Source organism: Hirundo rustica, chromosome 7 (genome assembly GCF_015227805.2).
Source record: "Hirundo rustica isolate bHirRus1 chromosome 7, bHirRus1.pri.v3, whole genome shotgun sequence".
In the NCBI taxonomy this organism is placed as follows: Eukaryota; Metazoa; Chordata; class Aves; order Passeriformes; family Hirundinidae; genus Hirundo; species Hirundo rustica.
Window position 1 is genome coordinate 19,964,470 of NC_053456.1, and position 16,389 is coordinate 19,980,858.

The window sequence follows — 16,389 nt, forward strand, 5'->3', positions numbered from 1 at the left end:
AATGCTGGAAGTTTGTAGCTCAAACACTCTGTCCTTCCTTCTAACACAGCTGAGCACATGTATGGACCCTCCCTGGATCAGAGCTGGCTCCTGGCCAGTCTGGGTTGGAATAATGACTAGAATCTTCCAGTCTGTGTTCTGTAGGTCAGAAGATTCAGACTGCAGTTTTGGCACAGCTACAAGGTAAAATGCCTCGTGACTGTGACAGCAAGTGCATTGCTGTGATAGAACACCATCTCAGAGTGGAACAGCTTCTGCACCTGTTTCTCACAAAGCATTTCTATTTATGAGCAAATAGGAATGTTGCAATTGTACTAACATTAGTGTTAAAGTTTAGTTAAAGTTTTCTAAAACTGGTTTAGTGCAATAACACTTTTATAGGAAAAAGTTATTTTGACTCGATTAAATCAATTTTGAGGCTCACTGAATTAGAGCTGTATCCTTAAGCCATATACTGCGCTAAATGCTTTACAAATTTTTTAATATGTCACTTGCTGGCAACTCTGAGTTGCAAGGTAACAAAAACATGCACAAATAATATACTAGCAAAAATATCTTCCCTACCAGCTTATCACGAGGCAGAGAAGCTAAAATGAAAACAATGTTATCACATTAAGCCTGCATTTAAGAACTAGACACAAACACTGTGTAAATACAGATGTATTTTTATAATTTATGTAATTTTCATAAGCTGCATTTATTATACCTTTAATATCATCACCATTAGTCAGATCCAGTGATCCACCTCTGCTATAATGGTTTTTGTTCCAAATTGCCAAGAAGCCTGCAAAAAACTTGTCGTCAAACCAAACACAAAAATTAAATGGAATTTGGGGTGTTTTTTTGCCACAGAAATGTTCCTTTTGACTCCAGTTCTAGCTGCTTTGATTAATAGCTACATTCCAGTCAGAATCAAGGATAGTTTTACAATCTTCCTGTTTATGTCATTTTAATAAAAAATAATTTGGCTTTAAATGTTCCCTGGTGAAGAAATAATAATAATAAAAAAATCTTGATGGATGCTACATTCACTTTCTTTCTCCCCATCTGTCTGTTTTCATTTTATTACTTTTCTTCCCATGTTCCTTGCAATCTACTTGTCTGCTCTTCCCTGCAATTTTTTTCTACACCCAGACTATTCCTTTTACAACGCTGCTCTCAGGTAAACAGGCCCCTCTTATCTGCCAGGCTTCCTCTCCATGTTTTTTTAAGCTCATGCTTTTCCACACATCTTTCATAGTTCTGTCTCATTCTTTACACCTTATATCTTCTTTCCTGAAGTATCTGTCTTGCCTGGAGCTTATTTTGTTGCCTTTGATTTTAAGCCATTAGAGACAGACAGTGTTTGCAGAGAGCCATGTCTGTAGGTGGTTTCCAATAGCAGTGGGGCACATCTTGATGCTTTTTTCAAGCAAAAGTCTTACCAGTTTAGGGTTGTTAGTCTGGGTTTTTCTGTAATTGTTGAATAAGGCCTTCAAATTTTGGCCACAAAACACCAACAATAAGCCTGACAGATGATTAAATATCAGATACTAAAATAACGGTATTCTAATTACAGATTCTCTGCCTCTGTTCCCTTCCAGTTCCAGATGAGCTGGTCCTCTGCATCATTCTGCAGTGCCTCCTGTGCTGGGAATAGGGGAGCTGCTTTGCTCCAGCTGTTCTGACATGCACTCAGTTCAGCATCCTCTCCCTTGTTCTGCCCAAGCACACCTCCAGAAAAAAGATAACAGCCCCATAGTCAGCAGATTTGGAACAACCTTTCTTTCAGGGAACTGAGATTTCAGACAGTTGAGGAGATATGAAAGGAAAGGCTGCTTTGCATATTTAGCTCATCAGCTAATGCTTCCTAATGAGACAAAGGTGGAAGATACAAATATAAAACGGATCATAAAACAATAAAATTAATGATGCCAAAGAAAGCACAGAGTGACAGAAAGAGTATGGCTTTCCAAAAGTGGATTTTTCTTGGCTTACGGAATGAATGGGTGGGTAGATCTTTTGGAAGACATTCATAAGGAAATAGGAGCTTAGGAAAGCCAACAGTTACTGAAAGAAGTGTATTAAAGGAACAACAGCACACTACCCTGATGTAAAGTGAGCACTGAAAGAGAACAGCAAGGCTTCACCAGGAGCTATTTGGTTAACTGAAAAACAGGAAGGAATCACACATAACAGTGAAAACAAGAACTGATGACGAAAAATGAGTTTAAAAGAATAGCAAACTCATACAAGGAACAAAGGGTGAAGGCTAAAAGGCTATATGACTTTATCTAGGAAAGGACATAAAAGCTAATAGAAGGTTGCACACACAAAAACTAAGGGAGACAAAGAAAAGTTCAAATCCAGTATCTAAGTAAAAGATGGCAAATAATGTGACACAAAGAATTCTGAAATATTCAATGCTCATTTGCCTAATGTGTCTACAGAATATCTTAGTATAAGAGACGGAAAGCAATTCATTTTAACAATGATCTAAGACATATAGACCAGAAAAGGGAAGGAATATGTTAAGCAATATTAAGAAATGCCAGTTTCCAACCCTGTTGACTTAAACACGTAGTTCAGAAAGCAGTGGATGAAGCCAGCCTCCCTGTGTCTCCTGATTGCATTAGCCCAGAGCATAAAGGATGACTGAAATTTATGGCTGGAATATTCATAACATTCTTCTGTGAGTTTTCCAATGGCTGATATCAGGGTTTCATTTACACTGAATTCCTTGTTGCCATGGAAGGCTCTCTATTTACCTGCTTCTTTTCACAAAATCTACAGACATGTGGTATCTCTGAGACCACAACTGCTCTGTTCAGTTCAGTTGGAGAGTAAGCAACAAGTTCAGAAAGCATGGTGTAGCCTGACTGGTCATATGTGGGACTGTATAAACTGTGTTTCCAAAGGAAAATGTGCTAAAAATTACCCTGGAGCACTTAGAAGGTAAAATAATCTCTGTATGATGATTCTGGGATGGGAGCAGGGGGAAGATGTTCTGAAGGGGGTTTCTGTTTTGGTCTGGGTTTTTTGAGAATTCATGAAGTGCAAGAGAGGTCCAAGAAGACTAGAAATTATGAAAATACTGTCTTGGGAAACAAAATGCCATTGGCCTCTCATAAATAACCATTTATATAACCAATATATATATAACCAGTATCTCTGAGATATACTGTCATAGGTTATTAGGCAGTTAGTGTGTAGGCATGAAAAGAACAATGTGATAGAAAGCATTTAGGTAGTAAGGCTTTAAAATGTAATCTTAGGATCATTATTGTGTCAAACCTCTCCAACTTCCTTCCTAGAAAGGGCAGCAGGCCTACTGAATAAGAAGGAGACAGTAAATGTGGTTTATCTGTCTTTTAACAAAGCCTTTACTTGGGTCCTCTCTAATTTTGCCTGCGATACAAAAAATGGTGTAGACAAAGTCAAGTAAGAGTTGACACACAAGTAGTTAAGTATTTCTCCCAAAAAGTATTTAATGGTTTTCTGACAGAGTAGGATGGCACTGCAGTAACATCCCTCAGGCACTTCTCATCCATCCTATTCTATTCAATTTTTCATTGAACAGTTTGGAAAATAGAAAAGGGAGTAAACTTGTAAAATTTGCAAAAAGTCTGGAAGGGGGCTGCAAACACAGGTAAGCTGATCAGAATCCAAAATATTTAGATAATGTGAGAAACTACAACTGCAAATAAGCTCATACTAGACAGACTGAAAATTAACAAAAATACAACAGAGTATATTAATAAAACCTCATGGTGCTTTAACAAGGCAACAGGACTGCAAAGAAGGATAGGAAGGTTCAAGTGGATTTCAAAGTAAATATGAGCCAACATGATGATGTTGCAGAAAGGCATTTCACATTCCAAGATGTATTAGGAAGTGTGCAGTATGTGAGATGCAGGACCTAATTATTTTGCAATTTTCAGTGCCGCTGAGGTCTCAGCTGGAGCATTCTGTGCAATTTTGGGCAATGCACTCCAAGAACAATTTCAACAATTTGGATGGAGTTGAAATGAAATCAAGAATGATATTTTGAGAATATGACTTACAAGGAAAGACTGAAGAAATGAGGCTTTGCTTCCTTGGAAAAAGAAGCCTGGGTGGAAAAACGCATAAAAGCTTGGATACAGAAAGTCATAGTCAACAGATCTTTGTACACACCTGAATTTAACAAGCAACTGCTTAATTTGCTTCCAAGAAGAGTAGTCTAGATACAAAAAATGAAACAACAACAACAACAAAAATCCTTTCAACCTAAAGTCTAGATTAGATGGAATAGATTTATGAGGTTGTTGAATCCCCTTCATTTGTGGTTTTTAACAGCAGTCTATACAAACATCTGTCAGGGGTGACCTAGTTACCCATTTCCTGCCACAACAGGGATAGACTGGACCTCTTTTTTTTTTTTTTTTTTTTTTTTTTTTTTTTTTTTTTTTTTTTTTTTTTCCCCACTCTAATGATTTCATGACTGGAGAACCTGTTTCATTTAACTTGATTGCTACAGATTAAGCAGTACCACTGTTAAAACAGGGGGGCCAAGACCTTAGTAAAATAAAATAAACCTCCACATAAAATAAAAAGTAATTCAGAAAATAATAATTAAAAAAGAAAACTAGCTTTACCATTTTAAAACATAAATATGTCAAAAATAATTATTCTTTATTAATTACATTATTTCTCAAAATACAATTCTATTGTCCAAAACATACATTTTACAACCATTAAGAAGTCAAATTGAGATTTTGAATTCTTTTAAAATAACCAGGGTATGAAAAGTTATTATGATGTTAATTCTTAATGTCATTATTTAAAGCTAAGTAATATCAACAATTTTCATCAAGAAAGAGAAGTGATACGTGAAATACAGAAAAACAACTCACAGAAAAACTGTGAATGAAGCTCTGTCAGCCCCTCAGGGATATGATGGTATTATAAACTGCACAAGGGCTTTTCTCCTGCACTTAAGATGCTGTCATCAGAAACCCGTGTTTATCCACAGTAGCTTTAGGTATCACTGTTACCGATACTCAGATAATATCAAGCTGTGCACATGCACCGACGCACAGAATGTAAAGCTATAGTTACAGTTGATCTGATGACACTTCCATCCCAAGAACTCATGCAATCCCTGTTAAAGAAACCAAAACATCATTTATGTTGAAATCTTCAGGACTACTCTTAAACTTTTAGATTATTTCTAAGAGTTAATCTTAAAAAATACATATTTCTTTTTCCATTTTTCGTAACTACCAAGAAGGCCTCCTCGATTTTTCTAAGCATGAAAAAAATTCTGTTCCAGAATAACGTTTTAAATTGTTTATTTAAAATTACTTGCCTAAAACCCTAAAATGGTCATTTTTAGACCAAGCTTGTAGTTTATAAAATGTACATAGCATAAGAAAGTTTTCAGTTGTTTTAGACTCACCAATCAAGATAAGAATCCAACTCCTGCTACTGGCCTGCAGTGGGATGAAAGGAAACAAGTCAGTAAACCACAGACATCTGGTTCAAAACATGGGACGTGTGGCCAAAGGCTTCAGCAGGTTCTACATTACCGAGATCCTCATCGACCTTTCCGAAATGTGTGAGTTATTAGAACAACACTAAATAGTAATTGATCCAAGATCGATGTAATTCTTTCCCATTTCTGTAGGCAGGTGTGGTTTATTCTCTGTGTGTTTCCCAGACTCTGCTAGGTGAAAAAGAACTGTGAAAGAATTCACTGAATTAGCAAGACAAGAAAGCAAAATGCTATTGCTTCACTTGGTGTATAACATTCATAAGGCAACTGAGGAGATTAGCTTTAATTTCCCATCTTAACATACAATTGCATGCTGGGTTTTCACAATGCAAAAATGTGAGCTGGAGGATATTGCAGGAACACTGACACACCAATGACTTTTCCATTTCCTGGATTGGATTTTTGATTGTCCTGCATGCCAAAATGTAGAGTTTTCTCCCCCTTCCCAGGCTGGTTTAAAGCAAAAAGAAAAGAGATGAACTATGTAATGTAAGAATTAGCATATCCGTTTGGGTAATATTGAGAAGAAAGTACAATAGTTGTGCCTGTAAAACTAAGTTCTTATGCATGCAAAAAATCAAATGTATACAGCTGTGCAGTTTCTACCTACAAAGTAAAAGTCTGTGCTTATAAATATATGTTTTTTGTGGCTGCAATATATGTAGAATTGCTTCTTTTTAAACCAGCTCAAAGTGAAATTGAGTTTTAGGCCTTCCCATTTCTCCACCAATATGCACCAATACTGCATATAGAATGAATGGCATCATAAGGGAATTCTATTCTGTCTCATCTCCTTTTTTCACCAAATTGTATTCCTAGACTGTTCCCAGCAGCTGTTCATCTAATTCATCAGCAAGAACCATATTCAACAAGATTATACTGCTTTCATTTGTCCCCTTCAGAGAAGCAGAGGAAGAGGAGAAAAGTAGGAGAGGTAAGAATGCGATAAGTGAGGCTGTAGGAAAACACAAAATTCCCAGAATCCTGCAACTCAGTTAAACCCTAGCTACAGGCAAAACACCACAAACTGCCCTTTGATGTGTTAATTGAAATTTAGCTTTCCACACAGTCCCATTTTCTTCTCAGCACAAGGGACACTAGCTGTTCTTGAGAAAGAAAAAAATTAAATGCCTGTCATACCGTTTTTCCTTGCTTACTTCAAGAACAAAGGGTTAAGACAGGCATTGAAAAAGCATCCAAGAGATTAGATAAACAAAAATGCTTATGTACATGTATATATGTGCATGATGATAAGACAATTCCTACACATCTTCCCTTCTCCCCTTGCTGCAACACAAACAAAAGACAGTGTCAAGCCTGTTAGGCCTCCTCCCTTTCTCTTCTGCTACAGCTTTCAGTAGGCAAAATGCTTATTAGTACAAGAAACAGGGATTTTGCAGTTCAAATGAATCACATGTTCTGGGGTGTAATCAGTGGCTAAATTAAAAAAAGAAAAGGTCATAAGTTAAGGACTGAAACGGCAAGGAAACCCAGAAAGGAACAGCAGATGTTAAACATGCCACAATATGTAGAGATGACATTAACTCTTACCTGCATCTTGTGAAAGAAGCTCGAAGATCAAACCAGACACATTCATCTCTTGCTTGTAATTTGCTATATGGCAGTCCAGCAGTGCTTCACACAAGGATTAACAATCACAAAAAATACAGATGGGAGAGAATTCTGCACGTTCTTCAGCCAATGCAGGATTTTTCATTTTGTATTTTTCTTTTCTCGGTTCAGTATCAAGCACTGGAGATTTTTAGTGGTGGATCTGCAGCCCAATAACTCTCAATACACTGGAGTATTCTTCATTATGGTCTAGCTTTGCTGATTTTTCTAGAAGGCAGAAGAGGTTTTTTTGCTACACTCTCTTATTAGCCTCCTAATTCTCCAGTAAGTACTAAGGGGGTTGGGTTCATAATTCTTGCCAATTTTAGTAGGAAGCAGTTACTGTCCATTAATAACAAATATTTATATTTGCAAAGTTGTTTTTTCTGTTATGTTACATCTTGACCCATAGCTGATCATTTCACAAACAACCCATATTTGTTGCATATTTGTAAAAGTCAGTATCAGTATGCAGATACTGTAGCATATTTTGAGGATGTCCTGTTGCTGTCTGGATTGCTGTGCAATTTATATCTTCCATTATGACCTCATTCTGAGATATATTTCTCATCTATGCTATATTTCAATCCCACTTTTTTAGATTGTCCCCTATTTGTCGGCCCTGTGCTGGTAATGAAGTGGCTCTAACTGAATGCTTTCAGTCTGATCTGACAGATGTATGCCAGGATGAATCTAGTGTCATAGTTCATATATTAAAGAAAAAAAAAATCAAAACTGCATCGTCTGCAGCATTGATTAAGGGACAGCTTGAATCCCTAAGGCATTTCAGAGCATACTGCTAAAGATATTCCCTGTCAAAATAGGAAAATTTAATCTATTGCACATAGAATAAAAAACTAAGTTCTGGACATATTGAGCACACAGCCTGAAACACACTAGCACGAAATGAGGCAATGAAGTGGTCTCCCTCTGCCAAGATGAGTATCTCAGGATGTTGACATCTAATACCACAATGCAGAACTTTGCCCAGTCTTGAGTAAAACTCCCAGTACTTTCAGACAGTGAAAGGACTCTGTCCCCCCACACTACTGTTCTGTTTCCTTCTGGTTTGATATAAATAAATATTTTTCACTTTATTTTGTGGAAATAATTCAGTTAAATCCTTTTCTCAAGTTCTCTCTACCACATGCGCACACTTCTTCAAGTGTTTTCCCATTTGCAATCAAGAAACTTCAAGTTTCTCAGGGAGGATCATTGCAAAGAAAGTCTGGGGCCGTCTTCAGTATGGGTCTTGTTTTCTTTTTTATAGTGACAGAAAAATTCCCTAACACAGACTACAGCCACTGCTGAACTTAAAGCTACAAGGTACCCCTTGGTCCGAGAGTCGGCTGATTTTACATGTGCACACGAATACAGGCAGGTATAAACTGAACGATGTCTCAGAGCCCCCTTCATTTGGAAGAGGCTGTTACACAATGCACTGAGGCACTCCCAATATGCAGGCTCTGTTCCTGCATATATGTATAAGCTCAGCAGAAGGTGATCTCCATTGCTCTGGCAGGAGGCACTCAGACACCATTCAGAGAAAGAGTGAGTGTTTCTGTGTCATTAATCAAGTTGGTGACTAACATACACTGACTGACAGGATGCTCACAGCAGCTATTATTGGCTATGGATGTCATTCAATGTTATCCTCTTCCAATCATCCTGCATTCATGATGTGCTGGCAGAGGCTGTATTTTATACATTAGCTTTCCTAGGAAAGCCCAACTGCACCACAGGAGTAAAACTGTGATCATCCTGAAGTCAGGAGCAAATCTCTCATTAGAATCATAGGCCTTTAGGATCACAAATTCCAACTATTAACCTAGCATTAGAAACAGGGCTAGAATTTCCCAGTAGGAGTTACTAATCCTTTATTTCTTATCTTTGTCTCTTGGGAAAAACTTATTTTCACTTTTGAAAAATCTTTTATAAGAATCAATGCTGACACATAAAAAAGGATATCTATCAGATTTGACCAGTAAAAGACAATGCATCTCATCTTCTGCCTTCCAAAGATAGAATCATCATTCACATTAATCTGTCATAGAAACAGCAGTGAAAGCAATGCCTGTCCTAGATGAAGGGATTCAGTCAATGTTTAAGGGTCTAGGGAGGCAAAGAAGACATAGTTTGCTATCAGATTACCTGTCATGCATGTGCTTAATAAAGCTTACAGACCTCAGGAAGAGCCAAAATATTTCTTTCATTACCAAGACAACTACACCTTAAACCACTAAAATCAGTCATAAGACTCATACAGACAACTTTGTACACAATTTGCATTGTTTTCCACAGAAAATCCCACTCAATTTTCCTATCAGACAATTCCACTTCAGGTAGTAAGGGTAAGTGCCTAATAACACACAGGGCTCTTTTAGCTGCTTGCACGCTAACAACCAGTATAATTGTGCCTAGTTTTTTATTTCAAATGGAGACTACCTGCTTCCCATCATAATGGTCCTTCATTAGAGGACCTATTCCATCATGATTTAGATGATACCTAGGCAAGTTCCCAACGGGAGTTGTACTTTGAATAATAAAGGTAACTTCTTTGTTCCATACAGATTTTGTGCCAGTTCTATCTCCTTTTCACTTATTCTAGTCACTATTTTGATCTTCTTTTTGATGACAGTACCACAGTACACTCATAAATTCATATGCCAAGTTATTAAAAAGTTTTTAAAAATCCAAAGAAGTTATGAAGTAAGCTGTAAAACTTGTTCCAAATTGAGTTTTTAGATTCTCATGTATAAAGGATAATCCATGGCCAACTGCACATACTCATTTTTTTACAACAACATTTAGAGGCAAACAAAATATCAGCAAGACATTTCTGCACATTAGTTTCTTGTTTCCATTCTATTTTTAATGTATTTCTATATTGATTCCTGACCACACCTCAGGCATGCACAAAGCAACACAACTGCTGTCTATGTAGTTCTGTGGTTCTGTGTGGAGCTGGGAAGAAGCAAGTCAACTTGCTTTGTTTTGGAATTGTCATTTTGGTTTACACACACGTGCACACAAATATGGATACTTATGTTCCTTATCTGTAGTTTCTGAGACAGAGCTGAACTGTTTCCAAAGAAAACACTGTCATGGTCAAAGCTTTGCTCTTACTGCAGAAAGATCCATTGGTCTAGTTGACCTATGTTTTATTTCTGAGCTTTAGTAGATCTCTTAAGTACTTCAAATCTCATTCTTGGAGTTCCTAGAGAAAATAGAACAGAATACTGACACCAATTTATTATTCTTTGAATAGGTAGAGCAAAGAACAGAAGACACATGAGCTGTATCCTCCACCTCTGAGAATACACAGCATTCTCCTGTCTTAGCTGCAAGTCTTCAGTGCCCAACCTAGTGCTGTGCATGTCACCATATCCCCTTCATTAACCCAACCATGAGCAAGCAATGAGTTAACAATGAGTGAGATGAGATGATTATTCACCAGGGGACAACTTCTTACACAGGACTGCAGCCATGCCACGCCTTTTTTTGCTGATGGGGCACGTACAAAATATCCAGGTTGTCCGAGAAGCCTTTGTTCATATATGGCTTTAGTCAACATTTATTATGGTGTTTATCTTATTCATGGCTCTTGTTATTTAGTCCTGTTATTTAGTCCATTTAGCAATAGTGAACTGTTTACTGGATAGTTTCTTGTCATGGGATTCAAGAAAATGAAAGCAAAGGTTACACAGGGAGTAAGTTATGATTCCTCTTTTATAGTAGCTTTCATTTTTCAGCACTGTCATTCCAAACTCTAGCTGTTCTACCATCATGTGGTAAAGGGTAAGAGTAGCCCTTTTGACAAGGAATGCTGCAGCAGAGTGGAAGAAAAAATTCCATTTGGGGATGAGGGTGCCAATAACTGAGGCTAACGCACATTCAGAATAACTCAGCACATCCCAGACTCCAGCTGAAAGAGCAATTGCACTGTTAGTGCTAAATTCCCCTAAAGACAGCGTGAGTGCGGAGTCCACAAAGACATTAGCTTTTTCCTGCTTTTCAGGATGAGAACCAAACTATCACCCTGCCTTAATACAAACAAGTACTTACTGCAAGGAATAAACTCAAAAACTCAACTTACAATCTGATGTTTCTAATGCTGAGTATATTAAATAGAATATGAAATATCTATTCCCTATTACTGATTTGGGTATTTTTCCACAAAGCACTTCCTGAGCGTAATTCACAAATTATATTTCTTTCTGATTTCAATATGGTTTTGCTTTTGCATAAAAATCACAAACAAATTCCAAAATATTACAAGTCTCAAGCATCTTGTTAAATACTATCTTGTCCACAAAGACCGTACAAGATACCTGAGAGATCTACACACAAAGGCTGAAACAGAAGGAGACTGAAATAGGTGTATTATTAAGTCCCACATAGAAAGCAAGATTTCTCTTATATTTCTAATACAGTATTTTGTGTAACCCCCAAGACAAAACTTCTTATAACCACTGTCTGCCAGAAGAATATACTGCCAACATATATGTGCACTAAAGGAACAAAATTACCTCTGTCCACGTTCACACCAATCCCACATCTCCTTAAGAAAATAATTTTCAAAATATCTTTGTTCAACAAAATGAACATTGTTTGAAGTTTCTTTATGGCAGACTAGAATCAAAATGAAGGCAGACTTGCTCACCACTCAAAGCACTTGCCTTCTTTTTAATTTCTCACAGGAATGAAAAGTATATTCAGCTTTTCCTCCTTCAGCACCACACTCTGCCCCTGTAAATTGCAGAAACATGAATTTGTGAAGGCTGTTTCAAGTAGAAGGATGTTCCTATGTATAGAAATGATGTTAATTCCTGTCACTTTGAACATCCAAGTGAGATTGTTGTTAAAGCTGCTTCCAGAGGACCAAGAGAATTTGTTCCATTCAGTTCAATGACTTTCTTCACCTCTATTAGACTAAACATAAAGTAATATAGCCAAGCCAGATTCCAAAGGTTAGTCTTTCATTTAGGCAAAATACTGGAGATGCAAAACCTGTGTAGCATTTACAGGAATCTAGCATGGATTCAATAAACCAATTGAACATGAAAGGAACATCCTTTCTAAATGCAAATTATTCAGGTGCAATTTGAGTTCCTTAAAGGTTACTCTTCAGTTCCCTCTCCCTGTATAATAAATGAGAATGCAGAATAGCTTCGTTTCCTTTTTCAAAATTCTTCATATTCAGTCATTCTGCTGCTTCTGTTATGGGTCTTTTCTGTACTGAGCAGATAGAGACTCTGGACTGCTTCTTTTCTGTGACTGCTGAACAGAACATTCCATATTAGTATTTTATTACAGCATTTCTTATAAAAACTTAAAAACCAATTTAAAAAGCAGCTCTGACAACACAGCAATTTATAGATACACTCAAACTGCAGCATTTTTTCTTTCCTTTTTATTTTGTCAAAAGAGTCTACATTTTCCTATCTGGAAGCATAAAATCACAAATATCAAGAATGTCCCTGAAAATGGAGCCTAGCAGCCCTTGATATTACATCATCAAAGGGTCAACAGTTCCCTGAAAAGGTATGCACAGTAGTTCTAGATCTGACTATGAAATTCCTTTATGATGAGGTCTTGTTTTAAGTGAAATCTGTGGCAAAACTTATACTTGGTTCCTGAGGGTCAGAACAGTATTTGTTGTATCAAATTTGAGACAGGGTCATCCTAGGAATCACATGAAAGAAAACACGGCATATTACATTGTAAGTGCTAATAATAGCCACTGACCAGTAAGCTGCAGAGAGCCCTTTGTGGCAAGGCACATTCATTAGAGAAATTCCCAAGTATATTTTATATCCCGAACTTGCGTTCTTTATGGGAATTTATTTTCGCCACAAGTCATGTGGCAGCATCGCCAGAATTAACAGGGATGGGTGAAACTGCAAAAAGAAGCACTAGCAATTTGGTGAGCACAGGAAATATTTTGCATTTTCCACGGGGTATTTTTTTCACATAAGGTTCAAACAAGACATAATAACTGGTCACACAATGTTAAGAGTTCAAGCTGGAATTGAGGCTATATTTTAGACAATCAATAATTCATTCCATATCTCTGTCTCATCTCAGCTGTAGTCTGTATTTTTTTCAATTGTATCAAGGCCTCACCATTATATATTAATGGTAGAACACATGAAATAACTAGTATTTGGAATGCTGTAGCTAGAAAATAGACAAATAACAGTAAAAAGTTCAATTAAGAAAAAGAGATGTATCATGGTTTTCAGACTGTGCGAAGACAGCACCCAAAATAAAGACAATTATAACAGAAACCAGTAAGAAAGTCCCAAATGAATACCTTCAGCATACCATGCATAAGTGAAAGAAGGATTCAGTCTTCTCCAAAGAACATTAGGGAATGGGCTGGATAATAAACACTTAATGATTTTTCTGCTAGTGGAATAATCCAGGACTTTCTTGTTTCCTTTATATCTACCCAGACAGCAGAAATACACTTGTAGGACATGTATTAGGCATTTATCTTCTGGAGCCCAGAGACCTTGACTCCACCTACACGCCGCTGAGAAACTCCATGAGAGCAACACACAAGATGTTTATGGCCAGGGCCAGACCTTTTATCACAAGTGTCAGAAGAGTCCTCTGCCCTAGTTCAATCAAAACAAGATTCTTCTCATCATGCTGCTATAATATTGTCAAGAAACCCCCTTTTGTGGTAAAATCTTCTTAGTCTTATACCAACTGGAAGGAAACTGATAAAATTCAAGTATTTACAAGATTTAATGAGCTCCTAATTTGTTGTGGCTTTATAACTCACACATGACCAACTAACTTTTACAACCTCAAACTTTGCCTGTTTTAAGATCTCCCAGAAAATGAGGGCACAGTCTCATTTTGAAGCTCACATCTCACAGTAAGGTAATGGCTGTTTTTTTGACTGAAGAATCAGCTGCACATGAACTGTCACTGTACAAAAGCACTGCATGTTGGACGCAATGGCCAGAGCCTTCTCATTTAACATAGCTACAGGTTAAAGAGTTCCTTTCCCAGCTATTTCACCTACAAAAATAGCTCTTACAACATAGTGTGTATATTCAGGATGAAAGTTTGACACAAAGTTTAAATGAAAACACTATTTTTCCTCAAAACAGTCTTGTCCTCTGCTGCCATCCACTTACTAGATATTCTTTCCTTAATGCAGCATTACAAGGAGTTTTGCCCCCTTGGATTGTAAGCAATCTAAATAATGAAGCATGTGCTTCACCCAAAGCAGAGCCGCGCACTGGGGCGTCCCTGGGTCGGGCACAACAATATCCATGGCACTCCCAGCTTGCTGCAGGACTCCCGTTCCTGGAAGAGCTTGGGAGCTGCAGGGGGAGATGGCACCTGTGCTGCACACTCTGCAGCAGCAGATTTGAGCCAGGGGTGTCACTGCCTGAGGTCTGCCCTGCCAGCAATGTACGTGTTTAGCCAAACTGACATTATTGCTGACCGGGCAGGATCTCTCCCTCCCTGCCCCACATTTTCAGGTGGCAAAGCACTCGGCAAGCATCTCTTCAGCTAGGATCTATGCGGAAGGTACAGAATGCTGCCAAAATAAAACACTGAACCACCAATGTAAACCCTCACTTTATGAAGAATGAGCTCCTACTGCATAATACTGAATTATACAAATTTCTCTAAAGTGAAAGTGAAAATGACTGTTTTGATTCTGATTCTGTCACAGCATTTTGAATGTCAAAGGTCCTACTTTAGCAAAGTTTCCAAACAAACCAAGTGTGCAGAACTTCACGAGACATAAAAAAACCCCGCACCAATCTATGTACTAAATGTGAGTATAGTACAGCAGCTGCAAAGGTGATGTTACTATAAATGTCTGAGAATATTGTTCAATAATATTGTTATCAAACTGACAATTTCCAGGAAGACTCCCACAAACTCCTTATTCCTGGGTACCATAGCTAAAACCCAATTGAAGAGTCAAAATTCATCCCTTCCAAGGCTTAATCTAAACTTCCTTCCTTAATTTAGATTGCTCTTATATTCCCTCTCCCAAAGTCTACTTGTTCCACCTCCTCTGCATATAGCAAAGATACACAAGCTACCATGAGAGGGTTCTGATGCTTATCAAAGACTGAAACTTGCTGCTCTTCGATACTTCTTCTAATAATTTACAAATTTTAATGAACTTTTTTGTTCATATTTCTTCAGGAATATGTGTCATACAAGCACAGCTTTGCTTTTGATACAAGCCTATTAAGAATGAAATCATTCATGTCACCCACACTGCACACGAGTGTCCATTGTTAGCAGATTAGAGCTGTAAATGTTCACCTCTATATTTAGAAACCAAAAACCAAATGGCCAGCTTTCCTGATGACTCAGCATCCATACTGACTGCAGAAGAATGTGGATCCCCAGCAGGCCCCTTGCATAAAAGTGCTTAAAAAGTCCAAACATGAAAGTTATGGCTTGTATACTTTTCCACATTAAGAATAGAAAGATCTTTATTAACTTTTCTTCTACTACTCATTCCATATAACCATTTGTTTAAGGAAAAACTAAGCAAACAATCTTTCTCTCTTACCTTGTGTTAAAAGCCCTTTTAAAGAATTTCTTTTTTCTCATGTCTGGGTCTTTCTTTACTTGGATGCCAGCCAATTTCCATTTCTCTACCTCTCAGCCTGATGATGTTCTCTATGTTCTCATTTTATTTTTATATATACACATGTATATATGTACATGTATGTATATATAATCTAAGCCTGCTAGACTTATCTTTGGCAATAACTGTTTTGTGGTTTTGCTTTGTTTTGTTTTTAAAAGAGAGAATACTGAAACTCTCAGAGGGATAGAAAAGGTTGCTTTAGGCTACCCTGGGGAAAGTTTGCATGTTCATTGCTGATCTCACCAAACAAGCTGGGCATGAAACCCAAGAGGCCTGAAATTGTCATTGTTCATGTAGTAACACATTGATACACATGCATGTTTATGTTAAACTTTTTATTTATTCATTTTATGAATACAACCAGTGATACTTACAGAAAGTATAATTAAAATATCTAAATAATACTTACACTCCACTTGAGAGTCTCCAAAAGCTTTATTAAGATAAATCAGAAGGCAGTGTAGCTGGAAACAAGAATATAAAAATTATATAAAGTATCACATGCATATATATAGCATACCTCTACTAAAAAAATGATTGGTAACACCAGATAATACTGTTGTATTCTTGATCTCATATAGCAAAGGAAAGTCCACCGGAAAAAACACTTAGCTAATAT

The 16,389-nt window shown here is 37.3% G+C and overlaps 1 protein-coding gene across 3 annotated transcripts in view; it reads right to left on the bottom strand.

Annotated features, from left to right (window-relative positions):
- Nucleotides 1–4,762: 4,762 nt before the first annotated feature.
- The window catches only part of METTL8 (methyltransferase 8, tRNA N3-cytidine), a 42,404-nt gene continuing 30,777 nt past the window's right edge, over nucleotides 4,763–16,389 (bottom strand). For 2 of the 3 annotated variants that reach the window (XR_009208047.1, XR_009208048.1), the window contains exons 14-17: nucleotides 16,180–16,234; nucleotides 7,067–7,354; nucleotides 5,420–5,701; nucleotides 4,763–5,122 (exon numbers count right to left, since the gene is read on the bottom strand). The gene's annotated coding sequence lies outside the window, so the exon portion shown is untranslated. The remainder of the gene's footprint in view (nucleotides 5,123–5,419; nucleotides 5,702–7,066; nucleotides 7,355–16,179; nucleotides 16,235–16,389) is intronic. The other variant, XR_009208049.1, reaches the window with a different exon arrangement.